A 27,806-nucleotide genomic window follows, 5' to 3' on the forward strand; every position below is an offset into this window, starting at 1 on the left:
TGAAGATTCTGTTTCTTCTACCTCGAGCCCAGCCTGCCTCTGCTGCCTCCTTCTCCCTGAACTGACCTTAGGTCTGCACTTGGCCCCTCAGCCTGCCTTATTCCAGCAGAGCTCACTCACTCCAGGGTGGACACCTGCTTCTCTTTAGAGGCCTCCTTCCCAGCCAGTTGTGTGAATAGTTTGAATGCTCCTAAGTGCCAGGGTGCGCTCTCCTGCCTTAACCAGAGGCCACCTCGCCCCGGGGCCTACAGCAAGCTCAGCCGCCATGACAGAGACCCAAACATGCACTAGCTGAAACAAGATAAATATTTATTCCTCACTTATGTAACAGCCTTAGGGGGAGTGGACATGGCTGACAGGCCATCCATCCAGGGACCCAGGGTTCCTCCATTGTGTCGCTCTGCCTCCCCACAGGGCGTTGTCCTCATCCATGTGCTCGAGGCTGGCCTCCTGCCTCAGCTCTGTTCCCATCCCTGCAGGTATGGGGAAAGAAAGGGGATAAGGAAAAGAAACTTCCTTTTCAGCAAACAATGTAGAAGTTACACATACTCCTGCTGACACATCCCACTGGTCAGGATTGAGGCAGAGGGGCCACCTCTTGGTTGCAGGGGAGCCTGGGAAATGTGATCTCTAATAGGATTGAAAGGGCGAGGGCTACGCCCTCCACCTTGCCCCAGGGTAAGGGCTACGCCCTCCATCTTGCCCCAGGGTAAGTGCTCCATCTTACCTTGGCCATGTGCTTGGCAAGGAGCTTCTTCCCGGAAGTCTAAGCCTCTGCTAGCCACACCCAGGAACAAGACACCGACTTGCTCCTGGCCAATCGGCAGAGAGCACAGTCCTTTCTCCTCCCCTTACTCCAACCCCCACTATAAAACCCGTCTCCACACAGAGTTATCTCTCTCTCTGCTTCCTGCTGCTGTGTCAGCAAAGTGGGGGAGCCAAGCTAGCTCGAATAAAGACTCTTATGCTTTTGCATCGGACATGGCTGGCTCCCTGATGTGGTTTTTTGGGATCCTGAAATCTGGGCATAACAAGGATGACCATCTGCCCAGGTAAACTCTTATTACTACAATGGGGCCTTGACTTACGAGTTTAATTCGTTCGAGACCGAGCTCGTTAAGGAGCTCGTTAACTCAAATTACTCTATCAACTCAATGCAAAAAATCGGCCGAGAGACAGCTGGTATCTCAAAAAACTCATTAGTGGGGACACTCGTAAGTCAAGGTACCGATGACATGGAGAATAGATTCGGGGGAATAACCAGAGTCCCCCTGGCTCTCATCCAAGGCCTGGAGGATAATGACTCTCTCTGCTTGCCACTGCCCACTCTGATAACACTCACTCCCCATCCCAGAAAAAAATTAGGGTCTACCCAGAGCATTTTCCCTAAGAGTGTAAAAATGGTGTCATCTGGTATAGCAGATGCTGTCACCACACTCCCCGTGTTCTTAGTCCTCCAGGGCAATTACCCTGACTTCCAACTGTCAGTTCCTGAAAATCCTCACTGAGCGCTTTCCGTGGTTGCCAGGGCATGTTGTGCACACAGGGCAGCTTCCTTGCAGCAGAATGGACGTCCTTCCCAGAGCCCAGTTCAGTGCAGTTCATCTCCATCGACACTGATGTAGGCCCCTTCCCCGCCCTACCCCCGCCCAGGCTCCATGCCGGGTAGCAGGGATGCAGAAGAATCCAGAGGGCCATCAGCCCTCGCTATATGCCAGGCCCAGGGCGGAGTGCGTTACCTACCTCCTCATTTCAGTCATGCACAGCCCTGGGAGGGTGGTTCGCTTCCTCTCCCCATTTTACACAGGAGGAAACTGAGGCTTTGGAAGCATAAGTACCTGCTCCAATCCCCAGCTTGGAACCAGTAGGGTTGGGGTTGTGACCCACGTCTGTCTGGCCCCACCATGGCTGTGGCAAATGAAAGCTGCTCCCTGCTCTGAAAGCCTTCAGTCAAGAGGCAGACAGGGGAGGGGAGGGAATAGCTAACAATGAACACATGTTGAGCGCAGCAATGACATATGAGAAGTGGAGAGATGGTTTCTTTTGCCTTCTTGCTGGTGGGAATGCATTCAGGGGATGAGCCAAGGAGCTGTCACATCAACCCCCTTAGATTGTTACCTGAGGGGGAAATACAATTCTGTATTTTTAAGCCACCATTATTTTGAATCTTTTTACAGCTATCAAACTATTTTTTAAAATATTTTATTTATTTCAGAAAGTAAGGAAGAGGGAGAGATAGAAACATCAATGATGAGAGAGAATCACGGATCGGCTGCCTCCCACACAACCCCCACGGGGATCACAACCTGGGCATGTGCCTTTGACTGGGACCCTTCAAGTCTGCAGGCCGACGCTCTATCCACTGAGTCAAACCAGCTAGGGCGCAATCAAATTCTTTTAACTCAGTACTTCTCAACGCTTTTCGCCGCATGAGACATGTAGAAAATGACAGAATTGATAGGCCTATTAGAGTAAAGTTGAGATTTGGGAATGTCTGTAGAGGACTGGGTAAAAATCCTATTTGCATTTTCTCGATAGTACATAATCATGACAAGAAATAAAATACAAAGTATTTAGCAAAATAGTAAATATTGAATTAGAATAAAACTTTCAAATAACATCTTTTCAGATTTTTCATGAGACATGTCATGCTTTTTGTAACAGATTCTACATTTGGAATGGCTACAAAATTCCTGATTATGTTTTCTGATCATGCTCTCTTCAAGTTCACTGTCGACAGAAGCTTTCCATAAATAGATGCTGTGAACGGCAGTGATAGCTATCATTTTTTCCTTCGACTGTCAGAAACTGGTTTCTTGCTCTTAATAGAATTAGGAGCCTTTGAATTATTACTCTAATGATACAATTGTTCTCCAAATCTAAGTTCTGCTTTTTTAATATAAAAAATATAAAGTTGAAATTTCATGTCATAATATAAAGGGCTTTAGAATATAATGGCACTTTGTTCAAGTCAGTCATTTTAAGATTATGATGAAATTTTCTTCCAACATACACAGACTTTGCTTTATGAGCTTTAATACTTTTTTCTTTAGGATTCAAATAATAACTCCAACTTAGTTCACTGGTCACCCATTTGTAATTTCACTTCTCCCAAAGGTACAACATTTTCTTTGAATTCATAAATGTGGTTAGCACATATTAATATTTTCCTGAGGGTCCCCAAGACCGCTCTCAGTCTCCATGATTTGCTAGAAGGCCTCATGGAACTCAGAAGAGCTGGTTATGGTACTTGGGTTATGGTGTATTACAGTGAAAGGTCACAGATTAAAATCAGTAAAGGGAAAAGTGCTTGGGTGAGGCCAGGCAAGACTGCTAGTCATTCTCCCCCAGCAGAGAACTTAACTCTCCCAGCAGCGATGTGTGAAAATATGGGCAAAGGGTTGCCCACCAGCGAAGCTCACCTCGCCTCGATGTCCGGGTTTTTCAATTCGCTGTCAGTCACATAGGGATACAGCACCCACATGACTGGCTTTGGTTACTAAATCTCCAGCTCCCCAGAGGTCGAACTGATGCAGCATGGTCCGAGGACTCAGGGATACAAAAGCTCTTTCATAGGGCAGGACATTCCAAGGGCTCAAAGGTCAAGGGCTAATCTTGAAGATCTTTGGAATGTGCAGGGTTTCCGAAACCCAGGCCTTTTGAGTTAACTCATTACTGCACAAACATACTTGCAGGAGTCTTACAAATTTTTATCAAGTTCATTCCGAGACTCAAAAATGTCAGTTAGGTCAGATTTTTTTTTTACTATCCTTAAAAAAAAAAAAAAAGAATTGCAAAGTGATACTGATTCATAATTTTCAAATTGTGTTTTTATTATGTTTTAAGTTCATAAACTCTTCACAAGACTCTTCTTTGGAGAATCAACCCATTAATGTATGAAAAGAGCAGAAAGTAGTTTTATTGTCCTATTTCACATAAGGCTGAAGCCATTCAGGGCTAAGGTTGGGGTTTAATTCACCATTTTGATGATATCATTCATTGTGGAATTCATATCTTCAAGGACATCTTTGCATACGATAATTTCAGGGAATGAAAGAACATGCTGCTCAAGTCTCAGAGTTTTGGGGGTGAACCTGTGAATAAAAAGCCTTCACCTCCTGTTATTGTTGCAGTTCCCCCCCCCGCCCCCCGCCAAGAGACTACAATATCCCGGTGTCGTCACATATCTTAGTCAGTTGAAGGTGCTCGGTGACCTCTGACTGTTCCCCCTCACTGGGTCTGAGAATTCTGCTAGTGCTTCTAAAGGACCATAGCTGCTGAGGGCTGTCGAGTCATTCGTTGTAGCCTGGAACAAAAGCTTCCCGGAGCTTCTAGATTAGCTTTGTTTCTTCTTTTTTTTTTTTTTTTTTTTAAATAATTTTTATTTCTTAAAGTATTACAAAGAGTATTACATATGTCTCCTTTTTTCCCCCCCTTGACATTCCCCCGGCCCCTACCTCCCCCCCCCCCCCCGCCCCGTGTCTTGTGTCCATTGGTTAATCTTATATGCATGCATATAAGTCCTTCAGTTGATCTCTTAATCCCCCCCCAACCCTCCCCAGGCTTCCCGCTGTAGTTTGACATTCTGTTCAATGTTGCTCTGCTTCTGTATCTACCCCTGTTCATCAGTCTATACTGGTCCCCTTTATTTGTCCCAACCTCACTGGAGTAGTCTCAACCTCACCAGGGCCGTCTGAGCCTCACCATGGCCATTACAGCCTCACCGGGGCCGTCCTGACCTCACCGGGGCCGTTTCAACCTCACCGGGGTCGTCCCTACTTCACGGGGGCCGTTTCAACCTCACCGGGGCCGTCCCGACCTCACCGGGGCTGTTTCAACTTTAGCTTTGTTTCTATGTCGTCTGAGATGCCTTCAATGTGTCTGTAAAATTGTGAGTGGCAACTTTTCTAGTTTTCAGCCCCAAACTTAGTGTTGATAATTTTCATGCCGCCTGGTAAAATGAGTGATTCTGAAAGTAGGCAAGATATTTTGACTTTGGCTATTAAGTTCAGGACCTCGCAACCAGTTTCTTGAGCTCATAGAAGAACGTTGTTTCTTGTTTTGCAGTGACAGACATTTACCAAAGATCAATATTGCCCTGCAGGAGCTGAATGGTTTTCAGTTAGGTGTAAGCAGAGATGGACTTCTTTTTAAAAAAGTATTGTTATTTTATACTTCCTCCTCTTATAAGGGAACATTCCTATAAATTATATTTTTATATGCTGTGAGACTGATTAGAGTGTGAGGTGGTTTTGGTTTTTATTTTTATTTATTTATTTATTTTTTTACAGCAGTGATCATAGTATTGCACTGGCTTAGAAATTAGGCTTCATGTAATCTTGGAATTAAGCTTGAAGAAAAATAGAAAGCTTGGCCAGCCACACGTATCGAACAGTAACAACTTAGACTAGTTCATATTATATTTAAAGAGGTGAATTTTATGAAGGAAAGATGCACAATCAAAGCAAAGGATGAATTTGCCTGCATCCTGTGCACAATAATGCACTGCAGCAGGCCAAGGTGCGATCCTTTACAATTCGGAAAAAATATAACATGTTCAGTCCAGAGTCTGTCATTGCTTAGGTCTGGCTGTCTGGGCTCATGCTCCATAGACGAAGAATGTAAAATTCCAGGAGGACCAGAGTGTCGGTGCGTCATTGAAAATGATGAAGAATGCTCCCTATCAGTTTCCCTGAGAATTAACATGATATCCCCTTGAACCAAGCATTAGAGGCCTTTGCATAAGTGAAATCAGACAGTATGTTGTCTTTTTCATTCAGCTTCATGTTTGAGGAATTCATCCTTGTTGTTGTATGTAGCTGTAGCCTGTTTCCTTTCATTGCCAACTAATAGTCCATTGTGTGCACATATCACAATTCCTTCGTCTGTTGATGAGCATTTGGGTGGTTTCCAGTTTGGGGCTATTATGAATAAAGCTGCTACACACTGGCTTGTGCGTGTCCTTTTGTGGACCTATACGCTCACTGCTATCGGATAACTTAAAACCTAGGACCACAATTGCTGGTCAGAGTAGGCATATGTCTGACGTTAGAAACATTTTCTCATTTTTAAAAGCAAACAATAATTCATTCTGAAATTTCATCAAGAATCAAACTGTGTTAAACAGTAGCAGTAAAAAATCAATACTCATTCAATCAAAAAATAATGACTGAAAAATTAACAAAATTGATTCTTTTCAAAATAGAAACACAACATGAAACAGTAATAATACCCCTACTTCTGTTATAAAAATGTGGAAAACGAGAGAAAATTAAGTTAAAGAAACATCAATGTTTTATATACTATACTTGCCAAATAAAATGTGGCAGATGCGAAAGAAACCATGAGGAGCATCATAATCAGACCATTTGAGATGATTTGGTGGGCATTTTGGGGAGTGTGGCATGACAGAGCCTTTCCAGCCCCACTTGCTTCATATACAATCTCAGCCACATGAACAATTTTTACCAAATTCAGGAACTTTATAGAGGGAACCACCCACGTGTTCATATATATTTTCAGCGGCAGTAAGCTTCTGAGCGGTGGAATAGGTCAACATGCCTGTAGCCCGTTCGCGGCACATCAGCAGGAAAGCTCTGCCCTAACTAGTAGAAACAGGGATTCCAAGACAACACGTGTTCTGTGGTCGGATAGGATTCTATGCTAACGTTAAACTACAGGTTTAATACTGCAGGAATCCTCAGACACTTTAAGATTCCAGGGCCCACTGTGGATTCTTTTTGGCTCCCAAATAAAAATGGGCAAAGCACAGAAACACTCAGTGCCTTTGCGTAGGAATAGGTGCTCTTATTTTATAAAGGTAGGTTTGGAGGGAGTATCAGTTAGGGATGGTGCTCGGCTGCATTTAATAGAAAGTTAATGACTGCATCAGGTAGGGACTTACTACCCTTCAAAAAAGAAGTCTGGTGATAGGTATCCCAGGCTGGTGCAGCCGCTCCACTACATTAAAGGAGTCTCAGGCCCCCTCTTTCTTTTTTATTTTATTTATTTTTTCATAGAAACGTAGGTTTATTTCGATAGAGACATGGTGACCTTCTGTCTTTCTGCTCTGTCATCCTTAGCATGAACCCTTTTATTCTCACATTTGCCTCATTGTGGCCTCATGGTTACAAGGTGGCTACTTTACCTCCAGCCTCAGGCTCATAGTCCTGGTAAGAAGGGAGCAGGAAGGAGGAAGAGGTAATACTTCCATCAGGAAATCAATGCTTTCTTAGAAGTCTCCAATGGACTTCTATATACATCTCAATGTCTAAAACTGGCTACCCCTAGATGCAAGGAAGGTTGGGAAATGTAGTTTTTTTTAGCTTGGTACATTGACTCCTTGAGCAAAATCAGATATTGGTTTACCTATTTTGGTCTCAGCTGACTTGGATCTCATCTCATAATTTTTCCCCTTGGCATCTGTTCTTCAGTCTTATTGATTACTAGAGGAGTGCACAGGTGGGGTCCCTCAGGCTGGCTGGCAATCCGGGCTGATCAGGGAGTGAGGGGGAGGCTGGCTGAGGGGAGGGACCACAGAAGGTTGGCTATGGGAGTGCACTGACCATCAGGGGGCAGCTCCTGCATTGAGTGTCTGCCCCCGGGTAATCAGTGTGCATCATAGCAACCGGTTGACCGATCTTTCAGTTATTTGGTCACTTAGGCTTTTATATCCTATCTAATAAAGAGGGAATATGCTAATTGACCCTCATGTCATTGCAAAGATGGTGGCACCCACAGCCAATAAGGAGGGAATATGCTAATTGACTGCCCCACCCTCAAAGATGGCAGCGCCCACAGCCACAAGATGGCCGGCAGGGGAGGGCAGTTGGGGGCAACCAGGCCAGCAGGGGAGGGCAATTGGGGGTGACTGGGCTGGCAGGGGAGGGGAGTTGGGGGCAATTGGGCTGGTAGGGGAGCAGTTAGGTGTCGATCAGGCTGGCAGGCAGAAGCAGTTAGGGGCAATCAGGCAGGCGGTTGGGTGTTGGGGTCCAGCCCCAGCAGGTCCAGGGGTCCCCAAAGGTGTGGATGGAGTCAGCGAAGAAGGAATGACACGGAGACAGCATTCAGTTGATCAGCAGCCTAGCCAGGATCTCTAGCCAGGAACTCCAGCCAAGTTCTGGTCAGGATCTCCAGCGAAGTTCTGGTTAGGATCTCCAGTGAAGTTCTGGTCAGGACCTCCAGCGAAGTTCTGGCCAGGATCTCCAACCAAGTTCTGTAGCCAGGTTCTGGTTCTCCAGCCAGGTTCGGTCACCAGGTTCTATCTAGGTTCTCCCGCCATGTTCTGTCTAGGTTCTCCAGCCAAGTTCTGTTTAGGATCTGATGTTTATTGTCTTGTTACATCTGTATTTATATCAGTTGATTCCAATCCTATCAATTTCTATTCTTAAAGTTAGGGCATTTCTTATCTCCATTCCAGGGAGTAAAGATTATGTAGCTTAAGCATGATTGTTCGTAGTTAAAGTGATTAACTACCCGCCTGGCACTTAGTTAAGGGGTTTTATCCCCTCCCTAACTTCAGGGAAAAATCCCTACCTGGGGAAACAACCTTTCTCGGAGAGGTGACCTTGGTTAAAACACACAGCGCTAAGGGGAGCAAACATATTAAGAACAGTATGCCATATACGCCAGGTCCCTTGAAACATATGCTGTGCAGACGTTTCTTCTCTGCAGCGACTGTGTCAAGCAGCAAGGATGGACCGGCTCCCGGCAGTTGGGAGCCAGCAGTCCCATATTGTGAGAGGGATGTCCGACAGTTGGATATCCCCCAAGGGGTCCCAGATTGGAGGGGGTGCAGGCTGGGCTGAGGGACACCCCCTCCCCAGTGCACAAATTTCGTGCACCAGGCATCTAGTATATAGATAACAGATAATGTTACTGCTCCACCCAGATCCCCCTTTCCTCTCACTGTGTGTGGTCCCCAACTTTGTATTCTTTGGCTTTCAACATATAGTCCCCATGGCTTTTGGGGGCAGGGTGGCTGTCCTCAGCCTACTGGAGCCCCCATTTGGAGGCAGAAAAACAGCTCTTTAAAATTCATAAGCATCTATTGATACATCAAAGCTGAGTCTTGAGCCCCCAGATTACTCATGGTCTCAAAGACCCAGACCTCCACAAACTAGTACTTACATGCACTGTGAAATCACTGCAGTGGTCTGTGCCCACGGCTCTACCAATAATCACTTCTGCCTGGGAGAGTCCAGGAAGGCTCCATGGAAGAGGACACACTTGACTTTAAAGAAAGAGTAATTTTCTTGCAGTGAAAAAGTGGCAATAGCATGTGGGAAGGCAAAAAGCCCATGGCCTGTCCGTGTGAATAAAACAAAGGGTTCCTGAGGAGAGCAGCAGACAACTGAGGGACAAGTGTACAGGGTGGGGCAAAAGTAGGCTTACAGTTTTGAATAGGCTAAACACAGTTTATTCTTGTATCATTATTAATTATTGTATTATTTTCCATATAAGCAACTGTAAACCTACTTTTCCCATTACCTATATGTGTGTGTGGTGGCGGAAAGGGCAGACAGCAAAGGACTTTGAATGTTTAGCTTTATCCAGAAGGCAATGGAGAGCCATGGATGGGGGTTAACTTGGGGGGATGGACAAAGGGGAGTATGGTCAGAGCTGGGTTTTAGCAAGTTACCTCTGTCAGTGACATGGACAAGGTCAAGAGGGAAAAACCCAGGCCTCTTGTCACCTATCACTCACAGCAGCATGTGCAGACCTGAGCTGTTGTCACCAGAGGGCGCTATGACCTAGGACAAGGGCCTCCTGCCTTGCCTGACCTCTTCCTGAGCGCCTCACCTCCTGCGTTCAACACCAGACACACTTCCAGCCAGGTCAGCACCACTGTCTGGCTGTTAGCACACAAGGCCCTGGGATATCTTTTGTATTGACTCTTGTTATTTGACTTTCCATGTAATAATAACTGAAACTGAGGTAGGGACAGTGGAAAACAAGCAGATCAGCTCCTTGATGTTTGAGAACACTTGGTCTAAACCAGAGGTTCTTAAAATGCGACCCGTGGGGCCAGCAGTATCAGGAACTACTGTGAACATGCGAGCAATGCAGATTCTTGGCACCCAATCCAGACTTACTGAGTCAGACGCTCTGGATCCAGGTGGGGACCAGCAACCTCTGTTTTAACAAGCCCTTGGTTTGATTCTGATGAATGGCCAAGGTTGAGAATCACTGGTCTAAGAAAGAACTGCACAATGCAGCGAGCGCCCTCAAAGGAGTGGGCCCAGTGTGCTGCAGAAGGGCCCCAACTCACACAAGCAAGGACCGCGTGGGGGCGGTGTCATAGGAGTCAGTCATATAGTGGGTGTTGGGGAGTGGAGAAAGGCATTCCAAACTGAGAGAACAATGATGTCAAGGTCCTGAGAGGGAGAGTTTAGTCTCTTATTAGATTCTAGTTGGAAGGGAGCTTACACAAAGGGGCTTAATCTTTGTCCCATTATGTACACTCCTGATTTCTCTCCAAGGGGTCTCATGTTTTGAAAGATGTTGCCTTTGAAAAAGCTGTCCTAAATAATTCATTCATTTCCTACTATTTATTAATCAATATCTATAGATACAGAGATTCTGACTAGCACGAGATGTCCAGACTTCCTACCCTGAATTAATAATGATAGTAACTACTATTTGCCAAGGGCTGACTTTGGGCAAGGCTGGGTGCCAAGCATTTCATGTGTGCTAGCTCATACAGTCTCTACCATTGGCCTCTGACTGGGGTACTGTTATTACCCCCATTTCACTAAAGAGGAAACCAATGATCAAGAAAGGCTAGTCACTTGGCCCAAGACCCAACTAGGTGTGATCTAACCTAGGCCAGCCCTCCTGCAAACAGGCTTGATCCCAATGCTTTCCTGTTTCCCCAAAAAAGATCCCTGGCCTGTCAGCACATACAGTCTTATTCTGAGCAAATGCACAACTCCTGCTATACGTTTAGAAGTACCAAAATAACTCATGGTACCCATTTCTGTCTTGGGAGTTCCCCGGGGTTCTGGGACTCCAGGTCAGAGCCCCTGAGCTAGTTCAACCCTCTCTCTGTCTATATAAGAATATGGAAGCCCCAGGAGGGGCAGCTGTCCAGGACCCCCTCAAGCATCCCCTGGTATCATGAAACTAGAAAAGAAGTCACTGGTTCTTGGGTCAGCATCTCCTTCTCCTCCTCCCCCCTCTCGCTGCTGCCCTCCCTTGCTTCCATCCCGCTCAAGCGTCTGCTCTGTGCCAGGCCCTGGGCACTGGGGAGACAAAGACAAATAGGCACTTCCTGCCAGCCTTTCCATTTCCCACGGGCTATAACATGTTGCTTCCACACGCTTTTATTGAGCTATCCCCACCACAAGGCAGTTTTCATGCTGATGTCATCAGCAGCAACAACAATTATATCCTCACCCACTGGCTTTGCAGGATAGAATATAGTAGAGCCTGTCCCACCTCCCACTCCACCTCTACCCACCTCTCTGCCCTCTGTTCCTAAGATGGACACGCTCCATGCCCCATTAGCCCTACCCGAGGTGCTTAGAGGGTGCTGGCTGCCTCCTCCCTTTCTCGAAAGACACTGTGTGGTAAACAGACTTGCTGTATCTGCCCTTCCTCCCTCTGCCCTCCCGCCATGGCTTACTGCGAATCTCTTTTCTCACTTCCTCGTGCCAGTTTTATAGCCAGGCTTCACCATCTGCCTGGTGGGCGAGTGCTCTTAGTCTGTGTTTGTGTTAATAAATTAGGTTAAGTAACATTTTCTCTGTTGGCTCCTAGGGATACAGACAACAGTTAGACCTGATGTCTGCTCCGGGGAGCTCACAGTCTGTTTCTGGAAGAAAGGCTGCTATTACCATGCTGTGAAAGGGCAACCAAACAAGGTAGCTTAATTGCTAAGGGTTCGCCCAGACTGCACTTGGGGCATACGCCTCAGCAAACACAAGTGGCCTCTCGCTCTCTCAGGAAACAGGGCTGCCCTTGCAAACTGGAGCTCCAAAAGGAAGCCGGGTTCATGGTGGGAAGTCTGTGACAGGCAGGAGAGGGAAACGCGATCTGCAGAAACCCTGTGTCAGTGGCTGTCTGTCTTCAGAGGCAGACTTCAGCAACCAGCCCACAAACACAAAAAGGCAGCGACAATGTTCTTAATAAAAGTGATTTTTAAAATTGCCACAAAAGTCATATGGGCTCATAGAAAACATTCTAAGTGAGAGGGAAATAAAATGTGCATTGCAACCTTTGTCTCAATCTAAATCACTGTTAACACTAACACTTTGGTGTATAAATTTCCACTATATTTAATCACATATAATCGTGTGTGTGTGTATGTGTGTGTATTTGTGTGTGTGTGTGTGTTTTATATACAAATACATATGGAGGGTGTGAAAGATCATTTTAAAATAAAAATATAACATTTAAATATATGTTACATCTATATAATAATATTACAGGTATAGATAATATATATGCTATTCAAAATAGAGCACTGAATTGTGGGCATCTTCCCATGTTGGCAAGTATGGATAGATCTGTCTCATTCTTTATTAGCTGTATACTATGGACACACCATGAATTCCTTAATCTTCTGCTGATACACATGCATTTCTAGTCTTTTGTTACGACAAACAATGCTGCAAAGAATTTCCTGTATATTTATCTTTGCTCATTCTTGCCAGTGTTTCTATAAAATAAATTCTCAAAGGTGGAATTGATTACATCAAAGGACACACAAATATAAAGTCTTGGTAGAAATTGATAAACTTCTTTCCCAAAGTAATGTACCCAATTTGCATTTGCCCAGTAACAGAAAGCCTATGGACACTCCACCCCAAAACCTTTTTTAAAATTTTTTTCATTCTTCTTCTTCTTCTTCTTCTTATTATTATTCTTATTATTATTATTATTACTAGAGGCCTGGTGCACGAAATTCGTGCACAGGTAGGGTCCCTAGGCCTGGCCAGCGAACAGGGCCGATCAAGGCCTTCCAGCTACTGGCCAGGGCCTTCCTTCATTCCACACCATCGCCTGGTGGTCAGCGCACATCATAGCAAGCGATCAAACTTCCAGTCTCCCAGTGGAACTCCTGAGGGAACACTGCATATTAGTCTTTTATATACATAGATTTTTGTTGTTGTTAATTCTCACCTGAGGGTATTTTTTCATTGATTTTTAGGGAGAGTGGAAGAGAGAGGGAAAGAGAGAGAGAGAAACATCAATGTAAGAGAAACACATCAATTGGTTGCCTCCTGCACGAGCCCTCACCAGGGCCTTGGCTGGAGAGGAGCTTGCAACCAAGCACATGCCCTTGACCAGAATTGAACCCGGGACCCTTTGGTCTGCAGGCCAATGATCTATCTGCTGAGCCAAACCAGCTAGGGCCCAAAATCTGATACATGAAAAATATTACCACCTTGTTCTTTTCATTAGGATCTGTTTTTCTGTGGAGTCAAGCATCTATCTCCTCGCATGTTTATTGGCCATTTGAATGTCATCTTCTGTAAAATGTATATTCCCATGTTATTTGCATATTTTTCCTACTCATATTTTTCTTTCTTACCTTTCTCCCTTTGTCTTTTTTTTTTTTTTTTTTTAAAGTTGATTTGTGTGAGTTCTTTGCATATCAGGTTCTTAGCCCTCATTTGTCATATGGAAAAGGAGCTCAATATTTTCTTCAGTTTTGTGTTTGACATTTGCTTTGTGTGTATGGTTATTTTTTCCCTATAGAAGTTTTAAAATATGTATGTAGTCAGATCTGTTCATTTTTTCCTTGATAACTTCTGGGATATGTGTCATGTTTTAAAAATATTTTTCTCCACTCCATGATTATGGAAACAAATATTCTCTGATATTTTCTTCTGGTATTTTTATGTTTTTAAAAAATCTATACATATTTGATCCATCTGGAATTTATTTTCATGAGTAGTATGCAATGAGTTAGGGACACAGCTAGATTCTTTTTCCACATGGCCCATCAATTCTCCTAATATGTCTTTTCCCCTCACATATGTGAAATGCTACCCTTATTATACACCAAATTTCCTTATATCCTTATGTCTATTTGTGGATTTTATTTTACTCCATTTATCCCTTTATCAGTTTTTGAGCCAGTTATACACTTTAATTATTGTAACTTTTAATACACTAATAACATTTTCAAACCTTTCTCTCTGCAAGACTTTACCAAATTTGCCAGTAAACGACACACTTTTTATCTGGCTTTAAGTCTTTAGAATGTGGTCAAACTGTCAACTTAATGTGACTCTTCATCTCTCTGAATATGTGCATTTTCTTATTCAACAAATATTTACTGAGCACCCTCTATGCTAGAGACAGTGGGAACAATACGGATGGGTTTTAGTGATTAATCCTCAAGGCCACTGCAGCTCCACAATTCCTGAGTTCCAAGGGCAGTTCACCGTCAGCCAGGGACTCTCCTAGAACCCATGCCCAGACCTGGTTGCTTTCAGATGCCCCTGAGCCATGGTTCAGTCAAGGCTAGTGGTAACAGGGCCAAAAGAAGTTGGATTTTAAATAAACCTGGCTTCCTCTCCAACATTGTTGAGGGACCCTTATCCAAGCCACTCAGTTCCCATCAGATAAGAAAGAGCCAAAGCAGATGGGGTCATTGGGAAATATGGTATGCCATGAGCTTTCGGAAATTGATTTTTTTTTAAGAGAGAGGACAAAAATATATTTTAAAAAAACCGAGACTAACTTATCTAGAAGTTATCTTTGGGTCCTGGCAGTGGAGAAGGCAGCATGGGGTCAATCTAGTTGTGTGACCTTGAGCATGTCAGTTAACTTCTCTGGACTCCATCTCATGAACACTCAAGGTCAACAAGCAGGCAGTGTGCTGAGATCTTTTCTCATATTTAGTTTTACCTGATCCTTAGATCACCTTTATTAGGTAGCGTCATAGAACCCTTGGTTTACACACAGAAACCCAAGATTCAACAGGGAAATTGATATGCCTGAAGCCACTCATTTAGAAAGAGCAGAGCTAGTGCCCTGCTGTGTACCAGGTACTTCTAAGAAGAGCAAGGAGGAGGGGCTTGCCCCACCAGAAATGAGGACTCACTATGAAGCTGCCCTATAAAGACAGTGTCATATTGACCTCGGGACAAACAAATTGACCCAGGAGAAGGAATAGCGACACCCAGAGGTGGACCCACACATGTACATAGCAAAGGTGGTATGTCATGGTGAAGAAAGAAAAGATGTCCAAGTAATAGAGCTGGGAAAAATTACTTCACAACATATACAAAGATCAGCTCTACATGAATTATGGACTTAAATTTCAAAAATAAAACATTAAAATGCTTAGTAGAAAATATAGGTAAATATCGTTTGGGGGTTGGAATAGAGAAAGATTTCTTAAATAAGGCCCCAAAGACATCTATAGATATAAAAGTCTAAGCAACCATTCCGACCAAATGACTGGAACAACCAGTCATCTAGTCACTATGCTGTGCACTGACCACCAGGGGCAGATGCTCAATGCAGGAGCTGCTCCCTGGTGATCAGTGTGCTCCCTCAGCCAACCTCTCACGGCCCCTACCCCTGGCCGGCCGGCCCCCCAATAGGCCTCGATTGCCAGCCAGGCTGAGGGACCCCACCCATGCACAAACTTGTGCACCAGGCCTCTAGTCTATATATATAAAAGCCTAAGCAACCATTACGACCATAACGACCATTTGACCAGTCACTATGACATGCACTGATCACCAGGGGGCAGATGCTCAACACAGGAGCTGCCCCCTGGTGGTCAGTGTGCTCCCATAGCCAACCTTCTGTGGCCCCCTCCCCCTTGCCAGCAAGCCCACATCCCCCCCCCCCCCCCCCCCCCCCCCGCCCCCCATAGGCCTCGATCCGGCCAGGCTGAGGGATCCCATCCATGCATGAATTTGTGCACTGGGCCTCTAGTTTACTATAATATTAAAGGTTGATAAACTTGACTGTATTATAATTAAGAACTTATGTTCAACAAAATAACACCTTAAAGAAAGTAAAAAGACAAACAATGAAGTAGGAGGGAAAAAAATCTCAATACACATAAGCAATGAAGGATTAATATGAAGGGTGTAGGCCCCAGCTGGGTAGCTCAGTTGGTTAGAGCATTGTCATGATATACCAAAGTTGCAGGTTTGATCTCTGGTCAGGGCACATACAAGAATCAACCAATGAATGCATAAATAAGTGGAACAACAAATTGATGTTTCTCTCTGTGTGTGTGTCTGTCTCCTTCCCCCACTCTTCCTGTCTTTCTCTAAAATCAATAAATAAAAATTTAAAAGAGTATATAAAGAATGTCTATAAATCAGTAAGAAAGAAAGCTTTTGAAAATGAAAGAAAAGTGGACAAAAAGTATAAGCACAATATTTTAGAGAGGAAGAAACACATACAGCTGATAAGTGTGAAGATATGTTAAACATTGTCAGTGATCAGGAGAATTTTAGTGTCTATGTTCATCAAGAATATTGGCTATAATTTTCTTTCTTTGTAGTATCTTCATCTGGTTTTGGAATTATGATAATGCTGGCCTTGTAAAATGAGCATGGGAGTCTTCCCTCCTCTTGAATTTTTTGGAATAGTTTGAGAAGGTTAGGTGTTAGTTCTTTGAATGTTTGATAAAATTCACCTGCGAAGCTATTGGGTGTAGGACTTTTGTTTGTTGGGAGTTTTTGGATTACTGCTTTAATTCCATTAGTTGTAATTGGTCTATACCGGCTTTCTGATTCTTCCTGAGTTAGTTTTGGAAGATTGTATGTTTCTAGAGATTTATCCATTTTGTCCAGATTGTCCAATTTGTTGGCATATAGTTTGTAATACTTTTTTTACAGTCTTTTGTATTTCTGTGGTGCCAGTTGTTACTTCTCTTTCATTTCTGATTTTATTTATTTGTGACCTGTCTCTTTTTTCTTGATGAGTCTGGTTAAAGGTTTGTCAGTCTTGTTTACCTTTTCAAAGAACCAGCTCTTGGTTTTATTGATCTTTTGTATTGTTTTTTTAGACTCTATTTCATTTATTTCTGCTCTGATCTTTATTATTTCCTTTCTTCTACTCACTTTGGGCTTTGTTTGTTGTTCTTTTTTCCAGTTCCTTTAAGAGTAAAATCAGATTATTTATTTGAGATTTTTCTTGTTTCTAGAGATAGGTCTGTAATGCTATGAATTTTCCTCTTATAATTGCTTTCACTGTGTCCCATAGGTTTTGGGTTGTTGTGTTCTCATTTTCATTTGTTTCAAGATATCTTTGATTTCTTCCTTAATCTCATTGTTAACCCATTCATTGTTTAATAACATGTTATTTAGCTTCCACTTTTTTCCCAGTTTTTTTCTTGTGATTGATTTATAGTTTGATACCATTACTAGTGGCCCAGTGCACAAAATTCATGCACAGCAGTGGGGAGGTGTCCCTCAGCCCAGCCTGCACCCTCTCCAATCTGGGATCCCTCGGGGGATGTCCGACTGTCCACAGGGATCGGGCCTAAACCGGCAGTTGGACAGCCCTCTCGCAATCTGGGACCACTGGCTCCTAACCACTCACCTGCCTGCCTGCCTGATCGCCCCTAACACTCTGCCTGCTGGCCTGCTCGCCCCCAACTGCCCCCCTCCCCGCCGGCCTGATCACTCCCAACTGCCCCGCCCCCGCTGGCCTGATTACCCCTAACCACCTCTGCCTTGGCCCTGCCACCATGGCTTTGTCCAGAAGGACATCCGGAAGGTCTTCTGGTCTAATTAGCATATTACCCTTTTATTAGGATAGATGGTCAGAGAAGATGCTTGATATGACTTCAATCTTCTTAAATTTATTGAGACTTGTTTTGTGTCCTAACATGTGGTATATCTGAGAAAATGTTCTATGTGCACTTGAAAAGAATGTTTATTTTGCTGCTTTGAGGTGAAATGCTCTGGAGATATCAATTAAATCCATCTGGTCTAGTGTGTCATTTAAGGCCATTATTTCCTTGTTAATTTTCTGTTTGGAAGATCTATCCATTGATGTCAATGGGATGTTAAAATCCCCTACTATGACTGTATTACTGTCAGTCTCTCCCTTTATGTCCATCAAGATTTGCTTTATGTATTTAGGTGCTCCTATGTTGGGTACATAAATGCTTACTGGTTATATCCTCTTATTGGAATGATCCCCTTATCATTATGTAGTGTTCTTCTTTGTCTCTTCTTATACTAGTAGCCTTTGTCTTAAAAATCTATCTTGTCAGTTATAAGTATTGCTATTCCAGTTTTTTTTCATTTCCGTTTGCATGAAATATCTTTTTGCATCCCTTTACCTTTAGTCTCTGTGTGTCTTTTGTACTGAGATGGGTCTCTCGTATAAAGAATATATATAGGCCCATGTGCAGTATCTATTCAGTACTCTATGTCTTTTTATTGGAGCATTTAAGCCATTTACTAGTACATCTAAAGTGACTACTGATAGGTACATGTTTATCGCCATTTTATTCCTTATCCTATGTCCCTCTGGTGTTGGTTTTTTTCTTCTTCTTCTTCTTAAAGAAAACCCTTTAACATTTATTGAAATAGTGGTTTCAACAAACTCTTTTAGCTTTTTCTTGTCTGGGAAGCTCTTTATTTAAGAGAAATTTTTTTGCCTAGGGCATATAGAAAAGGTTCTTAGAGGAGATGCTTTTTGATGACTTTCTGAGAACAGATAGTTCATGGGCAGGGGAAAAGGAAGCAGGGAGGTGGACACTGGGAGGGAGGGTGGGAGCTGGCAGCCTGGCAGGGATATCCAAAGTGCCGGGGTGGGAGAGGGAGGGTAGGCGTCTGTGCACAGATCTGAGAAAGCCCAGAGGAGGGGCTCACTCCACCAGACCAAGGAGAGGTCTCATGTCGGGGCCTCTGGGTGAGTAAACATGTGCTGGGAGGAAGGGCTTTATGGGAAGTAATACTAACCTACCCAGAGCAGGCAGGCAGGAAATTGCCGAGGGTGTTCAGGAAACAAAAGCATGTTCTGTGGGAGGCTAATAGGGCTCCACAGTCTAACTCACTTGGAAAATTCTGGATTGAACAAGGTGAAACAGATTTCTTTCCTGCAGGCTTTCTCAGAACCCTGAATATGTTAAAGTGCATTGGTCTGCAAGACAAGGTTATATGTGCAGCATTTCCAAAAAGGGCTGTAGACTCGTTTATTAACTTGACAGCACATTAGTTATGAAGAGGTGGCAGAAAAGCAGGCGGGTGAAATGGCTTAGGGTGTCTTAGATGCCAATGGAAAAGTAAGAGATTTTTAGACAGGCTGGTGACCCAACCGCAGCTGAGGGGTAGGAGGTTGCTTCCTATGTCCGTGTGGGGAATGAATATGGAGAAAGAGGGACACTGATATTTATTGTCGACTTACCCAGTTCCAGCCACCGTGCTAGCACTTTACATATACATGTGCATTTCATCTTACAACCCTGCAGAGCCAGGGGCAGGACCTAAACCCTGGAGCTCTCTACCACCAACCCGCTGGGTGACTGGCCAGCTCAGGCCCCCCCTCTGGGCCTTGGCTACCTCATGTCTCCACAAGACAACTGCTGTTGTTCCTCCCAGCTCTGAATTTTTATCCACACAGGTGCTGCCTTATAGAGTCCTGCATCTGGTCCTCCGTTATGGAATTTTAGAACTGACTATCATAGCTGACAGGCCAGCCTCATCATTCCACCCTTACACCAAGTCGGCAATGCATTCAGTCAACAAGGATTTACCACCCGCCCACCCTTTGCCAGGCGCTGTCCTGACAGCTGCCATCTGTTGTCTGGGAGGCAGAAACTTCTATAGTCCCCATTTTTCCAATACGGAGCCTTGTCCCACATCTCGCCAGGTTCAGATTTGGATCAGGACCATCTACACCAACAGCCCAGCTCCTGCCCACTCTGTTTTGCTGCCACCCATGTAAGCCCACAGGCTCAGGGCTGGAGCTCAGGCCTCCAGAGCAGGATAGTGAGAGGGCAAGTGTGTGTGTGTGGGGGGGGGTGGGGGTGGGGGGGGGGCAATGATGCTAGTCAGACATGGCTATAGTTCTTGGTCCTGCCACCTACTAGCTGTGTTACACGGTACGGATCATTTCGCTGCCTGAGCCTCAGTTCTCTCATCCATAAAATAGCTCTAATAGTACTTACCCCATAGAGTTGTTGGGAGAATGAAGGCTCCCCCAAACACACTGCCCCTTCTCATGCTCACTTCCAAAGGCCTGCAAGGAGGGCTCCAGAAACAAATTAATACATAAAGTGGTTTCCTAGTGCCTTAAGGTGTACTGTTCTGTGTTTTTATATGGCCTGCATGATGATGACAATGACTAGCATTTACTGAGCATGTAATAAGTTCCTCTAAAAATCTTCCTGAGTGTGTTACAGACCACAGCTGTTATGGACCAGAGCCATGATTTGATCCCACGCTGTCTGGCTTCATGGCCCATGCTATTAACCACTCCACTATCTGGTTCAGGAGATTCAGTACAAACCTGTGTATTAGATGGTGAGATCTCAGGGGTCAAGAACTGTATCTTCTGCAGGATCCAGGAGCCAGCTCAGGCCTAGCCCTGACTGAGTTTCAGTAAATTCATTCACTCATTCTTTCACTAACTTGCTGATTCATTCATTCAATTAGTATCTATTGAGCACCTGTTCTAGGAGCTGGAGACAGCAATGAAGAAGGTAGAAAAGACCCCCATTCCTGCTGGGGTCCGACCCCAGCAGGTCCAGGGGTCCCCAAAGGTGTGGATGGAGTCGGCGAAGAAGGAATGACATGGAGACAGCGTTCAGTTGATCAGCAGCCTAGCCGGGACCTCTAGCCAGGATCTCCAGCCAAGTTCTGGTCAGGATCTCTAGCCAAGATCTGTAGCCATGTTCTCTCGCTAGGTTCTCCAGCCAGGTTCTATGTCGGATCTCCAGTCAGGTTCTGTCGCCAGGTTCTAGTCAGGTTCTCTTGCCATGTTTTCTTGCTAGGTTCTGTCTCTAGGTTCTTTTTTTTCCCCCCAGTTAATCATTATTTCCTTCATTTTTGTTTTTATTATAGCATGTTTGCTTCATTTACAGCAAGCAGAAAATAAACTGGGTCTTATTTTGATCCAAACATTGATGTTTTAAAGGTTGTACACAATATTAGTTAAAAAGAACATATAAAAATACCTTTTTAGAAGCTTCTATAAGAAAGAAAATACAGTTTAACCCCACAACTTTCCTCTTTGCTAGAACTGCAAACTACTGCTACAGTTTTAAATAGACTTTTTGTTGTTTAAACTATACATCCAGGAAAATCTAAAAAATTAAAGAAACGTGCATATAAATGATTGCATAGCAGAACATGAACATTAACTGCAAAACAGTAAAGAAATGAGTTAGAAATACTATCAAATATACAAAGGTTCTAGAATCAACCCTTTAAACACATTCCACAAACAGTATTTAAAAACCACCTTTTGTTCTTTACAGGCAAGGCCTAGATTACTAAAAGCAAAATTGAAAAAAGCAATCCTCTAAAAGGAGTCGTTTTCCCACAATATTTCTTATAACCTGGCAAGCAAGCAATCTAAAAATTTTAAAGATGCTAGCTTTTATTCTGAAATGAGAGTGGACACATCAAGTAACTTTTATTGTCCCTAAAACGATCTCTCAGAGAAATGCTAGAAATTATAAATGGTTAAGGGAATTTTTTCCTCATTTTTAGTCAGGTACTACATCAATAATCAAAGACTCAAAGATGTGACTTGTACTTAAAGTCAATTCTTTTTCATGGCACCACAGAATCACCTAGAATGGGAGTGTTGCCTTTCAATTTGCCTCACATTAAATAAACAGATGTGAAGAACAAGCCTCCTTCATAAAGAGGTAGGCAAATTTTGATACAAATGCACATACACCTAGTGCTATAAGCATCAAAATTCAGTTCTTTTACACTGTGTACACAAACTTCCAGTGAAACAATTTACTTGCTTTTAACAGCAGCAAAAACTAAGCTATTATGGTCAACAATGTTCTTTCAAGTTTAGAGTAACTTAACTACATAAGAGTATCATTTCCACCTCAAATTTGTCATCATTGACCTGTTCAAATTTTAAGGTGAGTTTTTCTGATGTTTGTATATTTCAAATCTTCTTAGAAACCAGAAAAAAAGCAGTGAAGGCTCCATGTTTCAATAAAAAACTCAATCTCCCTGGAAATGCTACTTAACCCGTTGCATCATTCCCTAAGAAGGTGGGGTTAAGAAAAGAACTACTCCACACTGTGTCATAAATTAACTATTTTCATGGGCCTAGACATCTTAACGAGAGAAAAAGGTCCACCCTGAACCTAAATGTGTCTGATCACTCAGTGTACTGTGGCTACAACTTCACTTTTGTATCATTCTATCTTATTAGCAAGCTATATTTCTAGGTTAACAGGTCTATCAAATATGGATATAAGAGTTTATTTTTAATAAGACAATGTTGCAAATTACGGTCAACCAACAGCTTTTCACCAATGCTTCAAGCATAAAAAAATGAGAATCTTTACAAAAATATACAGCGACACCACAAATTGGCAGCTGCCCATAACATTAAACAAACTGGACTCTTAAGAGTGGCTTCTCGACAGCGTATCACTTTAATTACAACCATTGCCTGGTACAGGGAAAACTGACAAATGTTTTGTAAGCATCATTGCAACATTGTATTCCTGATAATTTAAGTAAACCAAACTATGAGTAAATGAATGATACATGCCTAAAAATATCATGGTTTATACTATCAGTGGCCACTGGACTTGGGACTAGTCCAAGACCTTGATCTAGATTTTGACCTAGACCTAGACTGTGATCTTGACTGAGATTTGGATCTAGGTGGTTCTTTTTTCCTTGGTTCCTTTTCATATCTTGAGCCAGGCTTATAATGTGTTTTGGAATCTGTTTTAGAGGTGCCTCTAGTTTTGGTGTGAGATGCAGACCTAGGATGTGATTTAGCCTTCATTTCTTTCTTGGGCTGGGACTTGGACCGCGATCTTGAATTGGATTTATATCTTGAAAAAGATCGATTTTGGTGTTTGAATCTATCATTGTCAGAATGGCTTCTGCTACGCCGTGGTCTTCCGGTCGGTCTACTGTTTCTAGGACTATAGGATCTTCTATAGTTGTAATCAAAGGACCGACTTCTTGATCTCCTTCTTTCATAACTTCGGCTTCTAGAACGCCTGTATCTGTCATTATCATCATAACGTGAAGAACTGTATACATTCCTCCCTTCCTTGGCTTTCATCTGATTTGGAGTCTTCCGATCTCCCTGTGCAAACTGTATTTCAATTTGGCGACCACAAATCCATTCTCGGTCCAAATTATGTAAAGCATCTTCGGCATCACGAACATCTTCAAATTGAACATAAGCAAATCCTCTTGGACGGCGAGTGTAGAAATCAAGTGGAACATACACATCAACTATAGGACCATAACGACCAAATTCACGTCTTAAATCTTCAGACCGGGTATCGTCGGCCACATTCCTTACGAACAGAGACGTGTTTGGGGGACGCAGGTAGCGGGACATGACGACTGTGTGACTCTCGGCAGGAGCACTAACGGGCTTCTGTCTCTAGGTTCTGTGTCTAGGTTCTGTCTTCTGCTGTCTTGTTACATCTGTATTTATACCAGTTGATTTTAATCCTATCAATTGCTATTCCAAAGATTAGGGCATTTCTTATCTCCATTCCAGGGAGTAAAGATTATGTAGCTTAAGCGTGATTGTCCGTAGTTAGTAGTTAAAGTGATTAACTACCTGCCTGGCACTTAGTTAAGGGGTTTTATTCCCTCCCTAACTTCAGGGAAAAATCCCTACCTGGGGAAACAACCTTTCTCGGAGAGGTGACCTTGGTTAAAACACATAGCGCCAAGAAGGGGAGCAAACATATTAAGAACAGTATGCCATATACGCCAGGTCCCTTGAAACATATGCTGTGCAGATGTTTCTTCCCTGCACTGACTGTGTCAAACAGCAAGGATGGACCGGCTCCCGGCACATTCCCATGGCAATTATATTCTAGTGGCCATCTAGGCACTAAATGTACAAACAAGAAAACTACCAGCCAGTAATTAGTGCAAAGTTAAAAGAGGATTTTATGCAGCGACTGGGTGGCTGCTTTTGATGGGTGGTGGGGAAAGAATTCTCTAAGGAGGTAATGTTTTAGCTAAGACTTGAATGATGAAAGGGAACTAACCATCTGAAAACCAGGGGGTCAGAGCATCCAGACAGAGGGAACAGCAAGTGCAAAGGCCCTGAGATGGGAACAAACTTGGCATATTTGGGGAGGAGAAGCCAAGTGTGACTGGAGAACCAGTCAGTGAAGGGAGACAGTGAGACAGGGGACACATCCTGGAGGCTTCATGACCAGAAGAAGTTGTTTTATTATTTTTTATCATTTTTCAAGGATTGATGGGAAGCAGTTGGAAGGTTTTTTTTAAAAAAATTAATATATTCTTTTTAAATTTCTTTTTAAAATTGATTTCAGAGAGAGGGAGAAAGAAAGAAACATCGATGAGAGAGAAACATTAATCAGCTGCCTCCTGCATGCCCCACACTAGGGAGTGAGCCTGATACCTGGCCATGTAGCCTGCCTGGGAATCGAACCATGACCTCCTCGTTCACAGGTCAAGGCTCAACCACTGAGCCATGCCGGCCGGGCTGGTAATCATCTCTTAACATGCATTTCTCTTTCACTGGACAGTGTGCTCTTCATTAGCTGGTCATGCTGTAGCAGAGGCCTCCCAGGCACTGTCCTCCTTTCTTCCCCATTGGCTAGAATTTTTAGCTAGACTCATGGCCACCCAAAGAAATGACATGCCAGTCTCCCTGGCAGCTAGGAGTCACCAGGTGACAAAGTTCTGACCAGTGCCTAAGAATGGAGCTTCCAGTATTACCTTTCCTGGGGAGGAGCATGCCCTTCCCTCCCCGTCCTCATGCTGCTGGCCACACCGCGGACGGCAATGGTGGTGTGCCCTATCCGACAGCATGGGAAAAGGCAACTTCTCTAGGAACGGCAGAGCCACCAGACAGAAGGATCGGGGTCCCTGACACCCTGAAATTGCCACATCAACTCTGAACTGCTTACTCCCAGAATATTTGGAGAGGCAATAAGACCTCTTTTCGTTTCAAGCCTTCCTGCAGTCTAATATAATTCACACTAATTACCATGCTGAACACAGTGACTGGCACTTCGTAAGTGTTCAATGAATTATGACTGAATTGCCGAAACCGGTTTGGCTCAGTGGGTAGAGCGTCGGCCTGCGGACTGAAAGGTCCCAGGTTTGATTCCGGTCAAGGGCATGTACCTGGGTTGCGGGCACGTCCCCAGTAGGAGATGTGTAGGAGGCAGCTGATCGATGTTTCTCTCTCATCGATGTTTCTAACTCTCTATTCCTCTCCCTTCCTCTCTGTAAAAAATCAATAAAATATATTTAAAAAAAATAAATTATGACTGAATTATTAAACCGATTACAAAAAGGGAAACCCTTAATTCCAGCATTTAACACGCTGACTGCATATCCCCCCTCAGTTCTTCTCTATGTGCACTGGATCCTTTAATAGAGGCATAATTAGAGTAGAAATGGAATTTTATATCCAGCCTTTCCCCTTTAATAGTAATTGCATAATAAATATCTTCTATGGCATATTAGCATTGTTTTAAATAGGTGTGTAATTTTCCACCAAAGAGAGCAACCATCATTTACTTAACCATGCTCTTACTGTTTGATATATATACATTTTTTATTTTTTGTAATTCCAGAGAATGCTGCAACATTATGACTAGTTTGTATTACTCCATATTTTTTAATAATTCCCTTGAAAATGGGATTGTTGTCTTTTTTTAATATCTTAGATCACCCTCCACCTTCACTAGCCACTCTTAAGCTTTATAACTTCTAATTAAATTCTGAGCCATGGTCATGGTGTGAATAACAATTACAACAGCAACAGGTGCCCATTACTGACCACTGATATGTAACTGTGCCATGGCACTTGTCAAGTATACGTATCTGCGCATATATATATATATATATATATATATATATATATAGCTTTATCCAGCCCTTGCTATATGCCATGCAAGGGGAGTGGGGAAAAGTGCCAATCCTAGAGTCGGACTGCATTCAAACCTCAGTCAGACTGCTTTCTAACAGTGAGAACTTGGACAGTAACTTAACCTGTCTGTGCCTTCGTTTCCTCATCAATAAAATGGGGGGTAATAACACTTTTCTCGTGGGGTTGATGTGACATGTAAATGAGATAACAATAGCCCTGGCCAGTGTGCTCAGTGGTTAGAGCGCCAGCTGGCATACCAAAGGATTACAGGTTTGATTCCCGGTCAAGGACACATACCTGGGTTGCAGGTTCGATCCCTGACCAATTCATCTGTCGCTCTCATGTCAATATTTCTCTTTCTCTTCCCATTGCTCCCTTCCACTGTCTCTAAAAATCAATAGAAAAACTATCCTCAGGTGAGGATTAACAAACAGACAAAAAATGAGATAACAACAGCGTTTCTAGGTGCCAAGCACTGTGCTTAAGGCTTTGCATTTGATCCTTGCCCCAGCATAGGAAGTGTTTCCTCCCCCATTTTGAGGATGGGGTGTCCGAAGCTCAGGGCACAGACCCACTGCCCAGAGCTGAGCATTCTCACGTAGGACAGTCATTGACCTCAAAGCCCCAAGTTCCTTCCGAAAGGATTCTTCTTTTTGTGGTGTTCATCAGGCCATAACCTCAAAGCCCAACTTCTCCAGCGTAATCTCTCCCTCCTTCCGCCTCCCACACCACAACACACAGCCTGCTTCAGGCCCGCTAAGCAGTTTGCTGTCCTTCCCACAGTCATCACTGTAGCATGGAAAACCCCTGCAGCTCAATGAGGAAAAACTATTTATCAAGCACTTCCTCTGGTCAGACCCTGTGCTTGGTGCTTTGTGTTATTAATCCCCAAAGCTGTCCTAGATGTCAGCACCATTGCCTCTATTTTCCGGGTGGAGAAGCCCAGGCCCAGAATGGTTCAGTGAGCTGCCCAGTGTCACGGGGCTATTGTAGTCAAGTGCTGAGACTCACCGCCAGGCTGGGAAATGCGAGTCTAGTGTCCTGCTGTTCTCACTCACAGCCCCCGGGAGGGTGGTTCCCAGGGGGTGGGGAAGGTTGTGCTATGATGGTCACAGGTTGCCACCACCTACCCTAGGGCAGTCATGCAGAAGGTACCAGCACAATGCCCATCCGGGCCACCTGGCCTCTCAAGGCCCAAGGCACAAAGGCATGGCTGGGATCCAAGATAGAGCCATTAGGTGAGCTTTCTGCGCCACCCCTGAAATAGCCCAGCTCTCAGCTCTCAGCTCTCAGCTCTCAGCTCCTGCTCTGGGAGGTGGCAGGCAGATCCCGGAATAGCTCTTTCCTACTGCAAGGTGACCTAGTTAGCAGGTTCCTCTTGTCATGTGAGGTTGGCTGGGCAAGAATTCACCTGCTTCTCTCTACCCACAGAAAACCCCACCCAACGCTTTCCTCTCTCCCCTCCCCCAGTGCTGCTCCCCACTCTCCCACTGTTTACTCATCCTAGAAGTCAGGGGAATGAGTAATAATACACAGAAGGTTTCGTGGCCTCAAAACATGTTCACAAACATCATCACGCTTCTTTCTCACGCCAGGTGGGAGAGGGAGGACTTAGCATCATCCCATGCTACAGCTGAGGAAATTAAGGCACAGAGAGGGTAAGCAACATGAACAAGGACACACAGCTGGGAGGAGGCAGAGCCAGGATGGCAAGGCCCTGAACATCCTTGGTTGCAGTGCTTCTCTCTGAGAAGCCCCAACTACGCCTTTCTCAC

At 43.9% G+C, this 27,806-nt stretch overlaps 1 long non-coding RNA gene and 1 pseudogene across 1 annotated transcript; both read right to left on the reverse strand.

Moving 5' to 3' along the window:
* Positions 1 to 329: 329 nt before the first annotated feature.
* On the reverse strand, positions 330 to 27,148 carry LOC139001769 (uncharacterized). Its single transcript, XR_011470100.1, has 3 exons — positions 27,043 to 27,148; positions 26,329 to 26,418; positions 330 to 473 (listed from the first exon to the last, which is right to left on the reverse strand). It is a non-coding gene; the product is annotated as an uncharacterized lncRNA (long non-coding RNA).
* On the reverse strand, positions 22,597 to 23,533 carry LOC139001768 (serine/arginine-rich splicing factor 10 pseudogene; annotated as a pseudogene).
* Positions 27,149 to 27,806: the final 658 nt, after the last annotated feature.

This window comes from Myotis yumanensis, unplaced genomic scaffold, assembly GCF_028538775.1.
Source record: "Myotis yumanensis isolate MYYU_CA2020_CCGP unplaced genomic scaffold, mMyoYum1.0.hap1 SCAF_2, whole genome shotgun sequence".
In the NCBI taxonomy this organism is placed as follows: Eukaryota; Metazoa; Chordata; class Mammalia; order Chiroptera; family Vespertilionidae; genus Myotis; species Myotis yumanensis.